General features: G+C 30.2%; 2 long non-coding RNA genes across 2 annotated transcripts; both read left to right on the top strand.

Moving 5' to 3' along the window:
• Nucleotides 1–232: 232 nt before the first annotated feature.
• On the top strand, nucleotides 233–9,408 carry LOC109814834 (uncharacterized). The gene is made up of 2 exons (XR_002241108.3): nucleotides 233–588; nucleotides 9,143–9,408. It is a non-coding gene; the product is annotated as an uncharacterized LOC109814834 (long non-coding RNA).
• Nucleotides 9,409–13,436: 4,028 nt separating this feature from the next.
• On the top strand, nucleotides 13,437–15,339 carry LOC109814832 (uncharacterized). Its single transcript, XR_002241107.2, has 2 exons — nucleotides 13,437–14,071; nucleotides 15,087–15,339. It is a non-coding gene; the product is annotated as an uncharacterized LOC109814832 (long non-coding RNA).
• Nucleotides 15,340–15,839: the final 500 nt, after the last annotated feature.

Raw genomic sequence — 15,839 nt, 5'->3', positions numbered from 1 at the left:
GAATGAATGAAGCTAATTAAACTGTTTCCTTTTGGAACCAAAGCTAGCTCCTACGTCTGTTCCTTTTCTCCTTTGGTTAATTGTCAAATTTATTCTATATAACTATAGGTGAACTTGTTGATGCTACAATTTTTTTGGTTGTTTGTGTACTTTCACTACTTTGTTAAATTCAAGCTTCTTTTTTTCTTTGTTCTTTAAATTGGTTAGAGAGTACACAAGATGGAGGTCATACTTTTTCTTGTGTGGAATGGCTTCTTGGGATATAATTTCCTATTATTTCATATTACTTACGTTATTCACTTGTTATCCTACTACTCCATATCATTCTTCAGGAAAGACAGTAACTCAATATACCATTTTCCCTTGTCTCTCTCTTCTATGTTACAATTTCTTAATTATATTTCTCTAACTTCTCTTCAAACAGATGATATATATATAAGGATCATCGTCTTATAACCATCATCATTACAAAGAGAGAAAAAGATACGAGAGTTCAAAGGCGAAATCTTCATAAAATGGCTTTCCACGTCGGTCAATCATTTTTCTTTGGAATTTTATTTTTATGCGTTGCTTTGGTCCTCATTCCAGGTAATAAATAGAGGTTATAATTTCGTCTCATGTTTTTTTTTTCTACAAAACAATTAATTAACGGAAATTGAAAAATATTTTGTATCGTTTTAGTGTTATTTCTTCTAAGTCTCTTTTTATTCATGAAAGATTTTGATGTTAGGCAAGTAACATCAATTAACAAATTTTTTAATTAATTTTTAATTTCTATTATCATAAACTATTTAAGGAACACGTTAAATGAGAACAATTATAATATATTAATTATTGGGTGAGAAGAGATCACAACTTTGATCCCATAAACAACAAGAGCATAAAACGAGCTGAATTTTACTTAATTATTTAAACTCTTTTTTTTATCCATCAGAATAGCAATGAAAATATCAAAGTTCAGACATAATCCTTTGTATATTATCCTAACTCTCACTATTGAGCCGAAATTGAATAAAGTCTTTAATTATTTCTCCAGATTTACAATATCAAATTATCAATATATTAGCTATTCAAATATTTTTTTTCATTAGATGTGTTCATTAAAAGATTAATATATTGTCATATTAATCTTTTAAATATTTTGTTAACATATTCACTTGGTATAAAATTGATCAACGTAATTATATTCGTTTTGTTAGGTCATTGTAAGGCGGTAAAATAAGAACGACTATTTAGTGAATGCTTACATTTTTTTAATAGAAAAAAAATATCTACAGAAAAAGTAATGCAATGACATTTATTCTTTAGAATAACAATTAGATGAAAAAAAAAGGTTCGAAAATATTACTCATATATATGTTTTACAAGATCACATAATCATTCATTTCATATCATTCATAATTAAGCTTGTTGTGCAAGTTTGAAATAAATAAATGTCACAAAAATTTAAATAAAAAAAAAACACATGTAAAATGAATGATTATTAACTGTATTGACTTTAGAGTATGAGAATTACACGAGATGATTATAGGACGATCGTGCGCACTCGCTCACCTAATCTATTAGTGCAATGTTATTTACCTTTACAATGCATCCCATATTTATATGATTATAATTGACTAACTAACTAAACAGAAATGTAAACTAACTAACGAAGTAAGGAACATGTGTCATAATTAACAATCTCCACCTTGACACGAGACCTTACAATACAATGTTTATGTCTAACAATCTACATTGAGCAAGTCCAAACAATGCATAAATTTTCTCCTAGGAATGGTCTTTATGAAAATATATTATGGGTTATCCATTTTGTCAGTCTTCTACAATTCATTCCTTTTCTTAGTATGAACGAAGTAGTATTGAACATCAATGTGTTTGGTTCGATCATGATATACTTGATCCTTGGTCAAATAGATTCTGTAACGTAGTTAGTAGACTGGAACGGGATGTTACCAAGATGGAACGGGTCGTTTCAAACTACTAAAACAAGAGTGATTTAGTAGCCCAGAACGGGCCGTTCCAAACTACTAAATGGGCCTACAAATCCTAGTTGAGAACGGTCCATTCTGGTTTAAGAACGAATCATTCTGCATGTGAGTTTTACACATGATGAAGGGTGCAGAACAAGCCGTTCCAGATTCGAAACAGGCCATTCTGGCCACTGCAGAATTCTATAAATAGGCCTCATGCATGCAAATGAGGAGAAAGGAAGGGAACTTAGAAACAAGTTTTAGAGAGAAGTTTTAGAGAGAAGGACTCTGAGCTAGGAAGCTTGATTTTGAAGGATTGAAGTTTGGGAGTCGAGCTCAGAGGAAAGTTTTTCTTATTCTCAAATTCTTGGCTGTTCAGAGTCAATCTTCAAGTAAGGGAAGCTAAATTTTAGATTTGTTAGTCGTGTGTGAGTTAAGAACTCATTTGGTGCATGAATGTTAAGAAATTAGTGGTTGGATTGATGAACATCTCATTTTTCGGGGTTTTGGGAAAAATGGATTTTTTGATGATTTTGATGTCTTGAAAAGTTGCATGTTGAATCTGAGATTTTTTTTGAGTTATATGAAGTTTATGCTTGCATGTGGTTGAAGTTGCTGATTTTCAAGTTTTGGGTGCTTAGGTTGTTTGGTGTTGTTTGGGTGTGTAAGTTGGCGTGATAGATGAGTTGTAAACATGTAGTATGAGTTGTGTTATGTGATGAAAATGTTGTGTGTTGATAATATATGATTAAATATTTATTAATGATGTTGTTGGTAATTAATGTTTGTGATAAAGATGGGATGTAAATGAGATGCATGTTGTAGTTGAGTTGTGAAATTGTGTAATTGTGTATGGGTGTTAAATGAGTTGTTGTGCTAAATAGAAATGTGTTGAATATGTGTTATGTTGTTAAAATTGCTATATGTTATGTGTGGACTATTTATATATTACGAAATATGATGAGACAATCTAGTTGAGAGTTGTGAAGTGCATGATGATAATATTGTGAGTTTTGAGAAGCATGATGTGAAGTGTGTAGATGTGTTGAGATTTATATAGAAGTTATTAGTAGACTGTGTTGCTAATAAGTTGTTAGAGGAGAGTTGTATGTTGCTATAAAGTTGTATGATGTGTCATGTGTTGAAAATATATTATTTTATGATGATTGAGTTGTAAATTCTGAGTTGAGCTGATAAGCTATTGAGTTGACTGTGTTGTTTAAAGTTGAAATGAGTTGATAATTGAGCTGATGAGATGATAACGATGTTGTTAAACACTGTTGAATTGTGTTGTTAAATTTGTGAATTGACCACATTGTTTAAGTTGAAAGTTGATTGAGATGATGAGTTGGAAAGTTATATGTTGTTTAAGTTGTTGAGCTGAGCTGTGCTGTTGAGTTGTAAGTTGATTGAGCTGTGATGATGAGTTGTTGATCACTAGGACTAGAGGAGATGTTTTGAAGTTGTTCGTCCCATTGTGTGGATTGAGATAGTTGTGGTGCTCTGAGAGCCCAATTTGTTGAAAAATCCTCCTTGGGAAGTTGTCCCTTGGAGTGGACGTTGTGTTGTTCTCCTCTAGGACTTAGTTGGTCCCGTGTGTGGGCAAGGTCAAGGCATACATTTATGAAGCGACCATAGTATAGGGGATAGGTCGAGTTATACCGATTACAAGCGGCCAATTTTAGTAAAGTACGAAGTCGGGAACTTAGTTCCTAATCGAGTATCAGAGAGTTGTAGTATTTAGAGGATAGTCGGTAGGCTAATCCCATAAGTGGCTTAGTTGAGCTAGCTAATGTCGTGGTAGGCCTAAACCCAGTTGTTCTATCCTGACAGAGTACTATACTTCCTTGTTTAAGTGGCAAAGTCAGAGAAACTTTTATCGTATTGTGGATTGATATCCAAATTTTTTGTTTACCTAGCAAGCCCAAAAAGGTTCTGTGTTTTCGATTCGGTAAGACCTAGCCACTTAGATTGCTCAATCTCAGTTGTAGGAGATCTCCGAGTTGAAATGCGTGACGACGCATATGTGTTGATGAGTTGATATTGTGATGATATGAGTTGTATATGTTGATGTGATGTGAAGGTGTTATTGAGATGTGTGTTGTTAAAGTGTTGTGCGTTGTATGTTGAACAAGTTGATGATGATGCTAGCTTCGCTAAATCACTTGTGTTGTAAGTTACTTTTAAACATGTGTTGTTGAGAGGTGTGTAATACACGTGTTGGTTGTTGTTATGATGAATATGTTAACTATTCCAATGGTTTGTACAGTAGTTATGTTGAAGTATTGATCAGTGTTGATATGTTGAATCAAGTTGAAATGATGTTAAGATGTATAGTATATGTGTTGTTTGTCTTTTGTGTCGGATGTGAAGATGATTATATAGTTGTTGTGTTGCATATTTAATTACTGAGTTGTTTATTGTCTCTAGCTTACCCTTGCATGTTTTCATGTGGTTTGGACTGTAATGATCATATGATGTATGGGAGCAGGGCAGGGATAGGCTAGTTGATAGCTGTTAGAGGCCACAGGAGGTGTCTAGAGTTGGATTTTTTTTGTATGCTACCTTATAGTAGCATATTTTGTTGTATATAACTGGTTGTTGTTGGTTGCTTGATTAGCAACTTGTGTTGTAAATATTTTATTATACTATTTTAGTATATATATTTCAATAGTGTGTAGTATTGTTTCGTAGTGTGACGGTCTTGGCGAGTCGTTACAGATTGCACTTAGACTATCACAAAATAGGGTAGCTTTCTTTTGCAGAAACCTTAGATTATTGATAAGACCCTTTAGTGAAATGCCTTCCTTTGCTGCTTTAGCCAAAGCCATCTACCCAACTCCGACTGTTGACAAAGAAATTGTAGGTTGAAGAGTTGTTTTCCAACTAACAATGGAATTGCCAATTATAAAAGCATACCCTATCACCGACCTTCTTGTGTCCAAATTAATCAATAACTTAGTCAACGTCTGAGAAACCAATAAGTCCATAGGAAACATCACTCTTGTAGATGAATCTAGTGTTAGTTTTACCTTTTAGGTACCTGAAGATACGTTTCACTACTTGCCAATGTTCCTTCCTCGAATTGTGCATATACCAACTCACAGTACCAACAACTTGTGCTAGGTCTGGTCTAATGCACACCATTGCATACATAAGACTTCTACTGCATTGGTGTAAGGAACACAAGACATGTAATCCTTCTCCGATTCAAATTGAGTAGGACTCAACTCAATGAGACAAATGGACATAGTCAACGAAATACATACTAGTTTAGCAAACTCCATTCCAAATGGTTTCAACACCTTTTGAATGTATTTCATTAAACATAAGAAAACATTATTTTGGGCATGATTTTGTCTGGTCTTCATGCCAAAAATCTTTTTAGTTTCACCCATATCCTGCATCTCAAATTCACTATTGAGTAGTTTTTTGATATTATCAATATGTCGTCCACATATAAAAGTAAATAGATCAAAGAATCATGCTCCACCTTCTTATGATAGACACATGTATCATAAGAACTCCTACTATATACCCTTTAGAGACAATAAACAAATCAAATCTCTTGTACCACTATCTAAGGGATTGCTTCAATCCATAAAGCAACCTCTTCGACTTGCAAATCTTGTCCTTCTTACCTCATCCCTCAAAACCTTCAGGATATTTCTTAAAAATTTCTTCATCCAACATCCCATTAAGAAATGTTGTCTTTATATCAAGTTGCTGCAACTCTATGTCAAACATTGCTACAAGAATGAGTAAAACCTTGATGGATGTATGTCTGACTACAAGAGAGAACACCTAACTATAGTCCACACCTTCCCTCTAACTATAACCTTTAGCCAGTAGACAAGTTTTATACTTGATGGCTTTAGCTTCAAACAATCCAAACTAGACGAACCAACACACAATCTTCCAACAAACAACCTTGTGGGTGATCCATATGTCATCTTAAAGATCCACTTTCATCCAACAAACCTCATATCTTTAGGTAACTCTACCAAATCCTATGCTTGATTCTTCTAAAGGGATTTCATCTCCTCATTCATAGCCTTAATCTACTTTCCAGACTCAACACAAGTGATTACCTCATGTACTATGACTGACTCAAATGTGTTGACTTTTTTTGTTACCTACAAGGCATAAGACACCATGTTTTAAAAACCATATCTCACAAGGGCGCGCCTTGACTTGTCTCTCAAACCTTTGAATATTACTTTTCTACCTTGGACGATCTTCATTAGTCTGCCCCTTAGCAGACTCTGACTATTGATGGATGTACTCTTGAACCTTTTTCTTTTTGAATGATTCATTATGAAACCCCACCTTTTTATCAACCTATTGAGGTTGACTCAGACTCTCTTCAGACTTCAAACATAGTAGAGATTGTTCATCAAATGTAACATTTATACTTAGAATAACCTTCTTCTTTGAAGGTGACAAAATTCTAAACCCTTTAACTCCACTTACATACCCCACAAAAACTACTCCCTTCTTGGCTCTTGGTTCTAGCTTACCTTCATTCACATGATAGTAAGTTGGACACCCAAACACCTTCAACACGGAATAGTTAAACACCTTCAACACGAAATAGTTAGTAGTTTGTTAGACCACAACTTAATTGGGGTCATGAACCCAATGGTAGTTGGACGAAGAACAGTTCACCAAAAACAAGTAGTACTAATTTCCTCAGCCCCAAAACTCTTATTCATACCAAAATTCAACATGCACCTAGCCTTTTCCAATAAGGTTCGGTTCATCCTTTCAGCTACTCCATTCTATTGTGGAGTATAAGGAGCAATGTGTTGTCTAACAAAGGCTTCATCTCTACAAATTCATTAAATTCCTTATAGATGAACTTAAGGCCATTGTCCCTTTATAAACGCTTAATTAACCTTTTTTCTCATCTAATTCTGCATAAGCATTATCTAGTGCTTAAAATATGAGAAAAATTTAAATTTCTATTTCATCGTGAACAACTATGTCATCCTTGAGTAATCATTAATGATAAAGACAAAATACCTTGCACTCGTAGAGATAGAACTCGTGATGGGCCCCAACTATATAAATGGATGCAGTCCAATGTAGCCTTAGTTCTGTGAACTACATTAGGAAACTTTAATTTTTATTGCTTCCCAAACATGCAATGTTCAAAAAATCGAAGAGGGTTCCATCTAATGGTTACCTAGTAACCTCTACTTGCATAATATCTACATTCCCTTCTTAGACGTGTGGCCCAAACGCATATGCCATAAAATGTTCTCAAACTTTTCAAATACAAATGAAACAACACCTGTCACAATAGAACCATGAAAGATGTAGAGATTTCCTTGCTTGGTTCCCTACATTACCACAAATTTTCTCTTCCCCCTAATGTGCATCATTCCACCTTTAACACAACAACTAAAACCTTTCATATCTATTGTTCCTACGAAAATAAGGTTTTTCTTAAACTCCAAAACATACCAAACATTGGTCAATGTTATCACAACTCCATTCATTTTGATTCATATAGACCTAATGCCCACGGTCTTACATGATGCCTCATTTCCCATCAAGACATTACCACTGAACCAATCTTTATGTGGACTCATGAAAAAAACAACCTAAGTCAAGAACCCATTATTTAGAATGATGTAGATGATCATCAATATAGATCAACAATTCAAACTCTGATGATGTATCATTCTAAATAGTGGCAACAACAAAATTTTTGCTCCTATTCTTAAGACAATCATTCTTCTAGTGACCTGGTTCTTTGCAGTAATGACATTTGTCATTTTGGTAGACCTTATGCTTTTTGTTCCATTTCCCCTTCTTCTTTTTATACCCTTTAATAGGATTGGACACAATTAGTCCAAACATAGACGCAAACGCTAATAGTTTGCCACCATTATCAAATGCTCTATGTCGAAGCTCTCTTGACTACATTGAACTTCGCTTCTTCTAATGTGATGCATTCTTTCTCAATGTTGAGAGAACTTACAAAGTTCTCATAGAAAAGGGGGAGAGGCGCTAACAAAATCATAGCTACATCTTTGTCTTCCATTTTCATGTAAATATCACAAAATTCCAACAAAATAGAATTCAATTCATCATAAAGGCGAACCTTCCTTCATACGAAGACTAAAGAGTCTCCTATTTAGAAACAACTTGTTGCATATAGACTTCATCATAAAAAGTTTTTCCAGCTTCGTCCATAACCCTAAAGCAATCTGTTCTTTCATGGCTTCTTACAAAACTTCATCACCCAATGAAAGAAGGATCAAAGAATGTGTCTTTTCTTCTTTCTTTTCAAGAATAAATTTTTCCAAGTGTGGTGTGATCTTGGAGAAAGGTACTCAAATGCCTTGTTCCTTCAACAAAACTTTCATCACGATACTAAATGATGGGGTTATTTTATGATATTTGTCTGAGAGGATATTTTATAAGAATTATTTTTATCAGAGGAGCATGATATATATCATAAAATAACCTCATCAGTGGTATCAGAGCTGTAGGTTGGATTTGGTGACAACCAATAACCCTTACAAAAAAATTATAATGATAATGTGATATATAAAGACAGATTCCGCTGTATGAAAGGTTAGGTCCCTTGTTTGAGGGGAGGATTGTTGGGATACAAACAAGTCCCTCATCGATAAAATAAGATAACAAATAACAACTTATATAGCACAAACATATTTCAATGATTGAGAGACCTTTTGGGTAATGACCAAAAGCAAAATCGTGAGGACTTAGGCCCAAAGCGGACAATATTTCATCATTGTAGAATATGTTTGTGTAATAACCTTATAAAAATAACTCTTATAAAATATCCCCGTAAACAAATACTATAAAATAACCTCAACACTAGTTTGTTGTGCGAGATTGAAATAAACAAATAACACAAAAATAAGAAGAAAAAAAACACATAAAACGAATGAGAATTACACTAGATGATTACTAGGTGATCGTGTACACTTTTACACCGATGTTTGCTAGTTCAGTCTTGTCTACCCTTACAATACGTCCCATATTTATAGGATTATAACCGACTAAGTAACTTAACAAAAATGTAAACTAAGTAACGAAGTAAGAAATACGTCTCATAGTTAACAAAGTTCATTTATAATTTGTGAAAAGCAATGAACTATATATGCACAAATTTTTTAACTTCATTGCAGGATCAGTAACATGTGAGCATATAGAAGCTGCCTGTCTAGAACCTTGCACACTCGCTTGCTTCAGAGACTGTATTTTACGTGGTTATAGAGCGGGAGGCTTTTGTTTGGGAATTTTATGTTGTTGTGCGCCATAATGATTACTTTTGAGCCCTCTCTAAAGCATGAAAAAATAAAACATTGGTTGCTTAAACCAATTTGCTACCAATCTAAAATAATGTATTCTCGACCGTGGCTATAATTAAGAATGGAAGTCCTTAATTGTCTTAGATTTGTTGTCTTTTGTTGCCAGAAGAATTTACCCCCATGAAAAAAATATAATATAGTAGCTTATGTTAAGAGCTTATGTAGTAGCTTTAATATGTGTGTTTGTTCATTTATTTTATATTTATCAAACTTTCAAAAGAAATTAATTCTCATATGTGATAAAGAATACTCTTTAATAACAAATTAATTTTTTTAAAAATTTTAATTTTTGATAAAATAAAATTTTCAGTATATATATTTACCTTTTGTACTTTCTATTTATGTATACATTGATTAAAAAATCAAAATATTAAAGATTGTAAGATTGTATACGTTGATTAAAAAAATCAAAATGAGAAAGATTGGAAGATTTATGTTCTATTTAAAAAAATTATTATAAAATATGTTTTGAAATAAATTATCATCTAAAATATTTTACTAGATATTAAAAAATGTTTATATTATAAATAAATTAAACTTGATTTTTATACAATTTAACATATTTATTTTAAATTTTTATTAGTATTAAATTAGTATAAAGTATATTAACTTTTAGGATTGCAGTTTTAACCAAACATTTAAAAAATATCTATAAAAGATAAATAAATCATATTTAGGACATGTATTTTTTTTTTAAAAAAAAGTTAGGTTTCAACTTACTAAATTATAATATAACATAGTCTGACCTAACTTATTTTTATCCTTAATCATAATCATAAATATAAAAACTTGTAAAAAATAATTATAATATATATTTATATTTTTAAAAATTATATATAAAATTGTTAATACTATAAATATATAAATAAATATTGTCTCCACTATCTAAAATTTCTAGATTCGTCACTGGAAATCTTTTATTAGCATGAAAACAACTACATGTCGTGATAACAATCAAAGGTAAGAGAAAATTATATATAAGCGAATCTGAATAGCACAAAATTAATTTCTTAGAACTATATATTACAATGTTATGGATCTTTTATGCATAAACTTAATTTTATTGATCTCATACATTTTTAATTAACACATTTTGTATCAACTTCACTCTTAAAAAAAAAATCTAATTTTGAAATTTTTTTCTTATAATAGCCAATAAATTATAATTTTTAATTTACTAAATTGAGAAAATATATATTTAAAATAATTTTATTTCACCTATCATATGATGAGCATATTTTTCTACCGATATGTAATTATTTAATGTTAAGATAATTATTAAATGCTAGATTGATAAAGTAAAAAAATAATTTAGGAAGAAGTGAATGCTTATATATTAAATACGAACTATAATCTTATATGAGAGTGTATTTAAGAATTTTTTTTCACTGAAATTTTTTTAAAATATTCTTTATTTTTTGTCTAAGTCATTTTTTGTTTATCATAATGATTTATGAATTAAATTTTAATATTTTAAAAATAAATTATTAATAAATAAAAATAATCTTGTGATACAACACAAATTTAAATTATTATCATAAATCTAAAATCAACCCATCATGTCCCTATATATTAAACATGAATCTCTATCTTATACAAGAACATTTTTAGAGATTTTTCTTTAATGAGTGATTTTTTAAATTTTTTTTAAATTCTTATTTAATTTGGTTAAAATAAATTATTAATAATTAAAAAAATAATATTGTGCTACAATATAAATTATTTACAATAAATTTAAAATATAATTTATATGTTGCTATCAAAAAATATATAATTTATATGTTTAAAGATATCTATTTATCCAAATTTTAAATATTATTTATATATTCAAATATAACATTTATTTATATTTATAATTTGTTATAAATTTTAGTTATATAGAATAAATAGTTTGCTTGTGCATTGCATATAACACTCTACCTCTCATATCTTCATAGCATATAATTCAATAATTGTAAAAAGAGTTTTTCAATTAATTCTACTATATAAAATAAAACCTCGTAGAAGTATCACATTATAAATAAAATCAAACAATAAGCAAACTATGTTACATTATGACCAAAACCAACAATAAGCAAACTATATTTCAGATAGTAATTACAATAGAATAAGAATTAAAACTAATATTAATTAAGCTAATTAATAGGAATAAAATGTTTAACTTAAACAATCAACTGAAAACATAAAATCCTATCTACTACCTAATGTTACTTTCTACCGGAACACTCTCAATGCAAGGTTTAAACCTTGTCTATAACCTCATCATTCTCATAATAAGTCTCACATGCAACCATACACCAAAACAAATAACAAAAGATATGTCAACACACTGTTCAATAGTACGCATTTCAGCATTCACAACTTACAACCAAACCAAGATACAATTGTTATGTTATGGTAATGTAGTGGACAAGGACATTCTTAAACTATATGTGTGTGATGTCAATAAAAATGATTGTAAATTGTCAACTATTGTCTAAAGGCTAAAAAGAGTAGCATAGGAGAACATGTTAGGTCATGTCATCTAAGCACTCTACACTAAAAGAATATATATTAGGACACATTGGAATAATTAGTGATGTTGGCCAAGTTACACCCCGTGTACACAATTGGCGAAACTAAGGCTTCCAAACCTAGCTATTCCCAAGGTCGTGAATCCCTAAGCTTTTGTACAAAGGGAACCTTTCTTGATGTCGTATTCCACATTGAACCCATCACAAAAACAACTAATACACATAATGCATGTCATATCATACTCTGCATCTTCATATTCAACTCATTCATCATAATATACTCATCATATGTATTATATGATGAATTAGGCTGACTTGTTTAAAACATCAACCCTTAGTTAGCCAAGTTGGATGAATCGAGTTGACTCACTTTAACATTTTTAATTTTTTTTTCTTAAAATCAATATTGATAGTGGCTCTTTATTTTTAACTTATTTTCGTAAACTCATGGCAACCTTGGTTGCTACACAATTCTTAAAGAAGAAGATGCAAGAGAAAGAAGAAAGAATTTGTGTGTGCGTATATTGAGAGAGAGAGAATTTAGAAAAACTTGCAAACGAAGCTAAACTAAATTATGAGAAATTGAAGGTTTAGATATTTTTTTGTTTCTAAAATATTTCTAATTTTCCTTTTGATCCCTAAAAACTTTTTTCTTAACTTTTGGTCTTCGTAATTAATTTTTTTTTTTTTAGTCTTTACCATAACTTTTTTCATTATTTTGGATGACATGTTAAACATTTAGGCATTGTTTCAAGTGAATTTAAGCTACTTGATGTTTAACATGTCATCCAAAATAATGAAAAAATTCACGACAAAGACTAAAAACAAAAAAAAAATTACAAGAAGAAAAAGTTAGGCAAAATTTTTTTAGAGACTAAGAGAGAAAAACATGTATATTTCAAAGACCAAAAAGATATTTAAACTCAAAATGAATCAACAGTGAACAACTCAAGTCATCAATAACTTATTTATAAAGACCTAAAATTGTGGCCAAATCAAAAACAATTATAAAGCCTCTAATTATCTAATTAACGATTTATTTTTTTTCTAAGGTGAATTTCAGCCCAAGTGTAGAGGCAGCAACTTCATATGTGATTTGGGCTTGAAAAATTATGAATTGGCTCCGCTTATGAAAGATAACTTTGTAGACTTTGTTATTAGCTTTCCATAACTACTAATATTGTCCAATTTTGAGATATGTATAGTTTTAGATATTCTTTGTACAAGACACTATCATCAAAGTGAGAAAATTTCTAAAAATTAACTATAAATAATAATTAAAACCAATTAAACTCCTATATCAAACATAATAAATATATTTATTTTAGAAAAATATAAAGGCCAACTTAAACCCAATATAATATATAAATAAATGTATCAAATATTTTCTATCAGTGATACTACGACATGATATTACATTGATTGTTTTACATTCGATTGCAATAACTTTTGTACATAATTTTTTATTTATTAGCAAAATAACTTATTAATAATACAGTAGCTAACTATATAATATGCACAAGCAAGAAGTGCCCACTAGTTGCTAAAGCATTCTCATCGAAAGAGAAAACACTCCCCACATATAGCAAAACGAACCAGACGAGTTCACCTACAAAACTAACCCTACCCAACCATTTGTAGTTAATGAAATTATTATACCAAAGTTAATGAAGGAATGTAGTTAATTAAACTGTTTTCCTTTTGTAACCAAAGATTCCCTTATTTCTGTTCCTTTTCTTCTTTGGTTAAATGCCAATTTTATTCTATATAACTATAGGTGAGCGTGCTCATACCATTGTTTTGTTGTTTGAGCACTTTGTTAAATTCAGGCTTTTTTTTCTTCTGTGTTCTTCTAATTGGTTAGAGTACACAAAATGTAGACGACACTTTTTCTTGGGTGGAATTTTTTTTTGGATATAATTTCCTATATTAGTTACTTTATTCACTTATTATACTACTATTCCTTATCATTTTCAGAAAAGACAGTAATTGCACAATATACCATTTACCCTTCTCTCTCTTTTATGTTACAATTTTATTAATTTTGTTTTTCTAACTTCTGTTCAAACTGATGATATATATATAAGGGTCATCCTCTTATCTTATAACCATCTTCATTACAAGAGAGAAGAACATACGAGAGTTCAAAGGCGAAATCTTCATAAAATGGCTTTCCACGTCAGTCACTCTTTTTTCTTTGGAATTTTGTGCATTGCTTTGCTCCTGATTTCAGGTAATATATAGAGGTTATAATTTCATTTCGTCTCATGAGTTCTTTTTTACTACAAAAAAATTAATTAACGGAAATATGAAAATATTTCATATCATTTTAGTGTTATTTCTTCTTCGTCTCAATTTATCTATGAAACATTTTGAGTTGTTTTTTAGTTTAAAGCAAAACATTTTGATGTTAGGCAAGTAACATCCATTAACAAAAAGTTTGATAAATTTTTAACGACTAAGATCAAAAAAAATTTAAGGAATGACTATATATTAAAATATACTAATTGGGGGAGGGGGCTCAACCAGGAAACAGCAAGAGCATAAAATGTGCTGAATTTCATTCCATTGAATAAACTGATCCTTAATTCTTTCTCCAAATTTACAATATCAATATATTAGTTATTCAAATACTTTTGTCGTTAAATAAGTTCCTTAAAAGGTTAGGTTAACATATTATCATATTAATCTTCTAAACCATCTTAAATGATGCAAGTAATGAGGAATTCAAGTGGCTTAATCATGAAGTGGTTACTGATTGAATCCTAACTCTTGACAATACAAAAAAAAAAAACAAAATTCAAATTGGGAGAGAATACCCACTTATTTGTTACTTGTCAAACTCTTATAGAGATTGTCCTCAAATTTGATGAGAAATAGTCCTTATTAATGAAAAAAAATTAAGATTTTATTATCATATTGATCGTTATAAAAATATCAACGCCATTGTATTCGGTTTGTTAGATGATTGTAAGGTGGTAAAACAAAACGACTACTTAGTGAATGTTTACATTAATTTTTCGATAGACAAAAAAAAATTATCCATTGAAAAAGTACGTAATGTAATGACATTTATTCTTTAAAATATGAATTAGATGAGAAAAAAAAAGGTTGTAAAATATTACTCATATAAATGTTTTGACAAGATCTCATAATCATTAATTTCATATCATTGATAATAAGGTGATTTATATTTAGTGAAAAGCAATGAGCTAAATGCATGAATTTGTTTGTTAACTTCATTGCAGGAACAGTAACATGTTTAGACTGTATAGGAACTTGCTCAGCAAGTTGCAGCCAAGAGTGTGTTATGCGTGGTTATGCAGGTGGAGGCCATTGTATCGGATCTGTAGCATGTTGTTGTTTGAGAAATTGATTACTTTTGACCCCTCTCTAGAGTATGAAAAATAAAACATCGGTTGCTTATTGCTACCAATCTAGAATAATGTATTATCCGTGGCTATAATATTAATAATGGAGGTGCTTATTAATTGTCTCGGATTTGTTGTGTTTTGTTGCAACAACAATTTACCCCCTCTCCAAAGCATTAAAATATATATATATAACATAGTATAGGAGCTTAAATTTCGAATGGGTTACCAATGCATGCAATATGAAATCAAAAAATCATTCTCCATATATATTTTTTAAAACTTAATACCAGCATTATATAAAATTACTTTCTTAATTTTTTTAATCGTGAATTAAAATATCATTAAGAAAAGTCTATTGACATATTCAATTCTAATAAATGAAACAAAAAAAAGTATATAAATTCATGGATCAAGAAAAAGCGTAGCCAACCGGTAATTTGTCATTTTGCTTTTGATTGGTGACTATATATCAAAAAGGGTTTTTTTTTTATTGTAGGAAAATCCACACATGTCGTGATAACAATCGAAGCTAATTATATATATATATATATATATATATATATATATATATATATATATATATATATATATATATATATATATATATATATAAAAGCTAAACTGAAA

The sequence above is a fragment of the Cajanus cajan genome, chromosome 4, assembly GCF_000230855.2.
Source record: "Cajanus cajan strain Asha chromosome 4, NIPB_CcT2T_4, whole genome shotgun sequence".
Classification (NCBI taxonomy): Eukaryota; Viridiplantae; Streptophyta; class Magnoliopsida; order Fabales; family Fabaceae; genus Cajanus; species Cajanus cajan.
Note: the sequence above shows the minus strand (reverse complement) of the source record. Positions and strands in the feature narration are given on the sequence as shown.